We start from the raw sequence: 9,258 nt of genomic DNA, 5'->3' as shown, positions 1-9,258 counted from the left end.
AGCGACTCCTGTGGTGGGCCGGGCGCAGTGCGCGCTAATCAAGGATGCCAGGTGCACGGTGTTTCCTCCGACATATTGGTGTGGCTGGCTTCTGGGTTGGATGGTGCTGTGTTAAGGAGCAGTGCGGCTTGGTTGGGTTGTGTATCGGAGGACGCATGACTTTCAACTTTCGTCTCTCCCGAGCCCGTTGTAGCGATGAGAAAAGATAGTAGCTACTAAACAATTGGATACGACGGAATTCGGAAGAAAAAGGGCTAAAAATTAAAAAAGATATATATATACAGTGGGGCAAAAAAGTATTTAGTCAGCCACCAATTGTGCAAGTTCTCCCACTTAAAAAGATGAGAGAGGCCTGTAATGGCTGTATCGTCACAGAAACAAGATACCGTTCACTTTTAAATCAGTGCGATGGTTGATTTTCTTTAGGCTTGCCTGGGTGTCTGTCTGTAGCAAGTGCACAAACAGATCTGGGACCATCCTCAATGAATGGCAACCACATTTTCATTAGTGAGTTTCTGGGTAAAATTGAATTGGTTTATTTACAGTGGAGCAAAAAGGTATTTAGTCTGCCACCAATTGTGCAAGTTCTCCCACTTAAAAAGATGAGAGAGGCCTGTAATTTCATCATAGGTACACTTCAACTATGACAGACAAAATGAGAAAACAAAATCCAGAAAATCACATTGTAGGATTTTTTATGAATTTATTTGCAAATTATGGTGGAAAATAAGTATTTGGTCACCTACAAACAAGCAAGATTTCTGGCTCTCACAGACCTGTAGTAACTTCTTCTTTAAAAGGCTCCTCTGTTCTCCACTCGTTACTTGTATTAATGGCACCTGTTTGAACTTGTTGGACCGCAGAGTGAAGGAAAAGCAGCCAACAAGTGCTCAGCATATATGGGAACTCCTTCAAGACTGTTGGAAATGCATTCCAGGTTACGCTGGTTGAGAGAGTTGTGCAAAGCTGTCATCAAGGCAAAGGGTGGCTACTTTGAAGGATCTCAAAAATAAAATATATTTTGATTTGTCTAACACCTTATTGCCTACTACATGATTCCATGTGTGTTTGTCATCGTTTTGATGTCTTCGCTATTATTCCACAATGTAGAAAATAGCAACAAAAAAAAACTTGAATGAGTAGGCGTGTGCAAACTTTTAACTTTTAGATTACTTGTTAGATATTTCTTTATGGTCGGAACTAGAAGCACAAGCATTTCGCTACACTCACATTAACATCTGCTAACCATGTGTATATGACAAATAAAATTTGATTTGATTTGGTACTGTGTGTATATATATGTAATTTTTTATGTTTAAAAAAATGTGGTGTGTGTATAATATGTATATTTATGTTGTATCATGCAGGGCACATTTGAAAAAGAGACCTAGGTCTCAATAAAATAAAGGTTAAGTAAATAAATAATACTGATAAAAAGTCTTACCATCCCTATCAGAGGGTAAGAAGCTACCATAATACGTATCCTATCAAATCCTTTTATGTTTCTCAAATCAAATCAAAACCATTTTGATTTGTTACATGCGTCGAATACAAATACAACACTTTATGCATGATGGTGTTATAGCATTCACTTTTCACAGGTCGAAAATGTTTGTTTACTCCTTTGGGCTATGGTCACCGGTTGCTGGCATTCTCCATTTGTGGAATTTACAGTGCCGTTTCAGAATAAAAGTCCCACATTAAAAGTGACACAAACGAAATCAAATAGTGCAATCGTTCCATGTTTGAACTATATAATTATTAAAACAAGGTTGGAATGTTGTTGCATAATTTAAAGTCATATATAAGACTTAATTAGTTTGACAAGAAACAGAAAATAACTGTTTAAATTCCATTAGACTGCATATTGAACTCTATGGATTGTGCACCCATAAAATGGTGTATCAGCCTACTCAGTGACACCCACAGAACACAACTATGCAGAGTTTACACAAGTATTAGTGTCATAGCTTTTACTACAGGACCTTACCGTGAAATGCTTACTTACAAGCCCTTAACCAACAATTTAGTTTTAAGAACAATAAGTTCTTAATATTTACAAATTAAAGTACAAAATTAAAGAACAACAATCAAAGAACTATGACAAGGCTATATACAGGGGGTCCCAGGACTGAGTCAATGTGCGGGGGTACAGGTTAGTCGAGGTAATTGAGATAGCCATTTGATTAGATGTTCAGCAGTCTTATGGCTTGGGGGTAGAAGCTGTTCAGATGCCTTTTGAACTTACACTTAGCACTCCGGTACCGCCTGCTGTGTGGTAGCAGAGAGAACAGTTTATGACTAGGGTGGCTGGAGTCTTTGGCAATTTTTAGGGCCTTCCTCTGACACCGCCTGGTATAGAGATCCTGGATGGTAGGAAGCTTGGCCCCAGTGATGTACAGAGCTACCTACATCCGACGAGCGTCAGAGCCGGTTTAGTAGGATTCAATCTTAGTCCCTTATTTATGCTTTGCCTGTTTCTGTCTGCGGTCACAACTTGCAGACTTGTTTTCGAGTTGCTGTGCATTTTGTTGCCAACCTATTTTGCTACCTGACAACTTTACGGTTTTTACTTTTTAATTACTGTTTATATTTTTGTTTTTTTCCCTCAACTTTTTCACTCCGGACGCTTTATCTGGACACGATTCGTCAGGACCTCCAACAGCCGAAGCTAAGTTGTAACATTAACATGATGCCTTCTAATTGCAGTCGCTGTACTCACCTTACGGCGAGGATAGCTGTGCTACAAGCCCAGCTTCAGACGCAATCGTTAGGCAAGGGTAATTTCAGTGTAGTAAAGGATGAAACAGCGTCTGTGCCACCAGTAAGTACAGATAGTAGTATAAATCCCCTGGAAGGAAATGCTGTAGGAACGCTCAACCGGTGTCGCTCATTCAGCTGACAGAAACTTTCAACCGGTTTTCCCCATTAAGCAGCGATACGGAGTCAGAGGCCGAGTCTTCTCTGGTCTCGACTCCTCCCGTTATGGGGTCTGACACGCCGAAGCTTCCCACCATTAGCTCTGACAAATTGAAAACTAGTCATTGGCGACTCCATTACCCGCAGTATTAGACTTAAAATGAATCATCCAGCGATCATACACTGTTTACCAGGGGGCAGGGCTACCGACGTTAAGGCTAATCTGAAGATGGTGCTGGCTAAAGCTAAAACTGGCGAGTGTAGAGAGTATAGAGATATTGTTATCCACGTCGGCACCAAAGATGTTAGGATGAAACAGTCAGAGATCACCAAGCGCAACATAGCTTCTGCGTGTAAATCAGCTAGAAAGATGTGTCGGCATCGAGTAATTGTCTCTGGCCCCCTCCCAGTTAGGGGGAGTGATGAGCTCTACAGCAGAGTCTCACAACTCAATCGCTGGTTGAAAACTGTTTTCTGCCCCTCCCAAAAGATAGAATTTGTAGATAATTGGCCCTCTTTCTGGGACTCACCCACAAACAGAACCAAGCCTGACCTGCTGAGGAGTGACGGACTCCATCCTAGCTGGAGGGGTGCTCTCATCTTATCTCCCAACATAGACAGGGCTTTAACTCCTCTAGCTCCACAATGAAATAGGGTGCAGGCCAGGCAGCAGGCTGTTAGCCAGCCTGCCAGCATAGTGGAGTCTGCCACTAGCACAGTCAGTGTAGTCAGCTCAGCTATCACCATTGAGACCGTGTCTGTGCCTCGACCTAGGTTGGGCAAAACTAAACATGGCGGTGTTCGCCTTAGCAATCTCACAAGGATAAAGACCACCTCCATTCCTGTCATTATTGAAAGAGATCATGATACATCACATCTCAAAATAGGCCTACTTAATGTTTAGATCCCTTACTTCAAAGGCAATTATAGTCAATGAACTAATCACTGATCATCATTTTGATGTGATTGGCCTGACTGAAACATGGCTTAAGCCTGATGAATTTACTGTGTTAAATGAGGCCTCACCTCCTGGCTACACTAGTGACCATATCCCCTATGCATCCTGCAAAGGCGGAGGTGTTGCTAACATTTACGATAGCAAATTTCAATTTACAAAAAAAAAAGATGTTTTTCGTCTTTTGAGCTTCTAGTCATGAAATCTATGCAGCCTACTCAATCACTTTTTATAGCTACTGTTTACAGGCCTCCTGGGCCATATACAGTGTTCCTCACTGAGTTCCCTGAATTCCTATCGGACCTTGTAGTCATAGCAGATAATATTCTAATCTTTGGTGACTTTAATATTCACATGGAAAAGTCCACAGACCCACTCCAAAAGGCTTTCGGAGCCATCATCGACTCAGTGGGTTTTGTCCAACATGTCTCTGGACCCACTCACTGTCACAGTCATACGCTGGACCTAGTTTTGTCCCATGGAATAAATGTTGTGGATCTTAATGTTTTTCCTCATAATCCTGGTCTATCGGACCACCATTTTATTACGTTTGCAATTGCAACAAATAATCTGCTCAGACCCCAACCAAGGAACATCCAAAGTCGTGCTATAAATTCACAGACAACACAAAGATTCACTGATGTCCTTCCAGATTCCCTCTGTCAACCCATGGACGCCAGAGGACAAAAATCAGTTAACCACCTAACTGAGGAACTCAATTTAACCTTGCGCAATACCCTAGATGTAGTTGCACCCCTAAAAACTAAAAACATTCTCATAAGAAACTAGCTCCCTGGTACACAGAAAATACCCGAGCTCTGAAGTACCGTGCAGTACCGAAGAGCCCTTACTGCTGCTTGATCATCCTATTTTTCTAACTTAATTGAGGAAAATAAGAACAATCCAAAATTCCTTTTTGATACTGTCGCAAAGCTAACTAAAAACCAGCATTCCCCAAGAGAGGATGACTTTCACTTTAGCAGTGATAAATTCATGAACTTCTTTGAGGAAAAGATTATGATTATTAGAAAGCAAATTACGGACTCCTCTTTAAATCTGCGTATTCCTTCAAAGCTCAGTTGCCCTGAGTCTGCACAACTCTGCCAGGACCTAGGATCAAGAGAGACGCTCAAGTGTTTTAGTACTATATCTCTTGACATAATGATGAAAATATTCATGGCCTCTAAACCTTCAAGCTGCATACTGGACCCTATTCCAACTAAAATACTGAAAGAGCTGCTTCCTGTGCTTGGCCCTCCTATGTTGAACATAATAAACGGCTCTCTATCCACCGGATGTGTACCAAACTCACTAAAAGTGGCAGTAATAAAGCCTCTCTTGAAAAAGCCAAACCTTGACCCAGAAAATATAAAAAACTATCGGCCTATATCGAATCTTCCATTCCTCTCAAAATTTTTAGAAAAGGCTGTTGCGCAGCAACTCACTGCCTTCCTGAAGACAAACAATGTATACGAAATGCTTCAGTCTGGTTTTAGACCCCATCATAGCACTGAAACGGCAATTGTGCAGGTGGAAAATAACATTTTAATGGCATCGGACCGAGGCTCTGCATCTGTCCTCGTGCTCCTAGACCTTAGTGCTGCTTTTGATACCATCGATCACCAAATTCTTTTGGAGAGATTGGAAACCCAAATTGGTCTACACGGACAAGTTCTGGCCTGGCCTGGTTTAGATATTATCTGTCGGAAAGATATCAGTTTGTCTCTGTGAATAGTTTGTCCTCTGACAAATCAACTGTAAATTTCGGTGTTCCTCAAGGTTCCATTTTAGGACCACTATTGTTTTCACTATATATTTGACCTCTTGGGGATGTTATTCGAAAACATAATGTTAACTTTCACTGCTATGCGATGACACACAGCTGTACATTTCAGTGAAACATGGTGAAGCCCCAAAATTGCCCTTGCTAGAAGCATGTGTTTCAGACATAAGGAAGTGGATGGCTGCAAACGTTCTACTTTTAAACTCGGACAAAACAGAGATGCTTGTTCTAGGTCCCAAGAAACAAAGAGATCTTCTGTTGAATCTGACAATTAATCTTAATGGTTGTACAGTCGTAAATAAAACTGTGAAGGACCTCGGCGTTACTCTGGACCCTGATCTCTCTTTTGAAGAACATATCAAGACCATTTCAAGGACAGCTTTTTTCCATCTACGTAACATTGCAAATATAGAAAATTTCTGCCAAAAATGATGCAGAAAAATGAATCCATGCTTTTGTCACTTCTAGGTTAGACTACTGCAATGCTCTACTTTCCGGCTACCCGGATAAAGCACTAAATAAACTTCAGTTAGTGCTAAATACGGCTGCTAGAATCCTGACTAGAACCAAAATATTTGATCATATTACTCCAGTGCTAGCCTCTCTACACTGGCTTCCTGTCAAAGCAAGGGCTGATTTCAAGGTTTTACTGCTAACCTACAAAGCATTACATGGGCTTGCTCCTACCTATCTCTCTGATTTGGTCCTGCCGTACATACCTACACGTACGCTACGGTCACAAGACACAGGCCTCCTAATTGTCCATAGAATTTCTAAGCAAACAGCTGGAGGAAGGGCTTTCTCCTATAGAGCTCCATTTTTATGTAACGGTCTGCCTACCCATGTCAGAGACGCAAACTCGGTCTCAGCCTTTAAGTCTTTACTGAAGACTCATCTCTTCAGTGGGTCATATGATTGAGTGTAGTCTGGCCCAGGAGTGGGGAGGTGAACGGAAAGGCTCTGGAGCAACGAACCGCCATGCTGTCTCTGCCTGGCTGGTTCCCCTCTTTCCACTGGGATTCTCTGCCTCTAACCCTATTACAGGGGCTGAGTCACTGGCTTACTGGGGCTCTCTCATGCCGTCCCTGGAAGGGGTGCGTCACCTGAGTGGGTCGAGTCACTGATGTGGTCATCCTGTCTGGGTTGGCGCCCCCCCTTGGGTTGTGCCATGGCGGAGATCTTTGTGGGCTATACTCTGCCTTGTCTCAGGATGGTAAGTTGGTGGTTGAAGATATCCCTCTAGTGGTGTGGGGACTGTGCTTTGGCAAAGTGGGTGGGGTTATATCCTTCCTGTTTGGCCCTGTCCGGGGGTTGGGGGGTCATCGGATGGGGCCACAGTGTCTCCTGACCCCTCCTGTCTCAGCCTTCAGTATTTATGCTGCAATAGTTTATGTGTCGGGGGGCTAGGGTCAGTTTGTTATATCTGGAGTACATCTACTGTCCTATCCGGTGTCCTGTGTGAATTTAAGTGTGCTCTCTCTAATTCTCTCTTTCTTTCTCTCTTTCTTTCTCTCTCTCGGAGGACCATAGGACCATGCCTCAGGACTACCTGACCTGACTCCTTGCTGTCCCCAGTCCACCTGGCCGTGCTGCTGCTCCAGTTTCAACTGTTCTGCCTTATTATTATTCAACCATGCTGGTCATTTATGAACATTTGAACATCTTGGCCATGTTCTGTTATAATCTCCACCCGGCACAGCCAGAAGAGGACTGGCCACCCCACATAGCCTGGTTCCTCTCTAGGTTTCTTCCTAGGTTTTGGCCTTTCTAGGGAGTTTTTCCTAGCCACCGTGCTTCTACACCTGCATTGCTTGCTGTTTGGGGTTTTAGGCTGGGTTTCTGTACAGCACTTTGAGATATCAGCTGATGTACGAAGGGCTATATAAATACATTTGAATTTGAATTTCTGTGTGTGCCAATCTTTATCAAGATTATTGAGGGTAGACCAATTTTATAATCTACCATGCAACATATTATTTTGGAGTGAGACAGATTGTGCTCCATTTATTAACTGGAAGCTATGTGAATTGACAAAATATTTTTGGACTAATAGTGCCTCCGTGTGGATTAAGTCGCACCGCTCAAAGTACCCCTCACCGCAGCACACTGAACATGGCTGGTCGGCTGTGGGCGGAAGCTGCCTGATCCGGCCCCGCCCACCACAGGTTTTCATTGGTTGAGGTGCATTCGCATTCCATCCGACACAACGTAGCATGCATGGTGATACTTCAGCAGTCACTGCATCATGTAACTGTGTTTTTCCACACTCAAGCTAACAATACAAATATTTGTTTTCTTATAAATGTTGGAATTATTAATTTATGATGACTGTAAATGCGTTTTATGCATGATGGTGTTATAGCATTCACTTTCCACACGTCGAAAATGTTTGTTTACTCCTTTGGGCTATGGTCACCGGTTGCTGTCATTCTCCATGTGTGGAATTTGCGGTGCGGTTTCAGAATAAAAGTCCCACATTAAAAGTGACACAAACGAAATCAAATAGTGCAATCGTTTCATGTTTGAACTATATAATTAATAAAACAAGTTTGGAATGCTGTTGCATAAATTAAAGTCATATATAAGAATGAATTATTTTGACAAGAAACAGAAAATAACTGTTGAAATTCCATTAGACTGCATATTGAACTCTATGGATTGTGCACCCATAAAATGGTGTATCAGCCTACTCAGTGACACCCACAGAACACAACTATGCAGAGTTTACACAAGTATTAGTGTCATATCTTTTACTGCAAGACTCTAAAAACACTTTGAAATGAGCCACATATTTTAAACTTCAATTAATAGCCCAGGTGTTTATTTGCTTAAATCACTGAATACAACATGCGCTTATTAGAGACAGGCTTCTATTTGAGCCAGGCGTCTATTTCCTTAATGTACACAGCTTTTGCTCATTTGTATAGTTAATAGTTTAATTCCAGAATTAATTTCCAGAATTGTAATCTATTTCTTCATTTCCTCCACTAATGTGTTATCATTTACACACTGTGCCCCGTTTATTTTGTCTTGGTATACCTCTATTTAAAAAAAATAAAAAATAATAATAAATAAAAAAATCCTTGACAGAATAATTATTCTCCTCTTTTCGGCTGTGCATTTATGGCAGTTCTTACTTTCGCCACTAGAGGACGACGGCCATTTTCCGTGGGTCTGTACTCCCGAATTGGTTGACAGTTCTCGTACTTGTCAGTTAGCTAGGTGTTCCCAGCTGTTAGCAGCAAATGGCAGTTTCTTACTGGCGATGAAAACGGATGATTGCCATCATTTTTGTTGAGTCATTACTGAATTATTTAATGCAACAAATCAAACATTAAACCGTGTAAAGAATGAATGGTAATTCATGGTAACCTGGTAAACAATTCATTTAGACTCAGGAGGCTGAAAATATTTGGTATGGGTCCTCAGATCCTCGAAAACTTCTACAGCTGCACCATCGAGAGCATCTTGACTGGCTGCATCACCACCTGGTATGGCAATTACACTGTCCTTGACCGCAACGCGCTACAAAGGGTGATGCCGGCAGCCAAGAACATAACTGGGGTCGACCTCCCTGCTATTCAGGACCTCTATATCTATT

The sequence above is a fragment of the Oncorhynchus gorbuscha genome, linkage group LG08 (assembly GCF_021184085.1).
Source record: "Oncorhynchus gorbuscha isolate QuinsamMale2020 ecotype Even-year linkage group LG08, OgorEven_v1.0, whole genome shotgun sequence".
NCBI lineage: Eukaryota > Metazoa > Chordata > Actinopteri > Salmoniformes > Salmonidae > Oncorhynchus > Oncorhynchus gorbuscha.
This window is presented reverse-complemented; position numbering follows the sequence as displayed.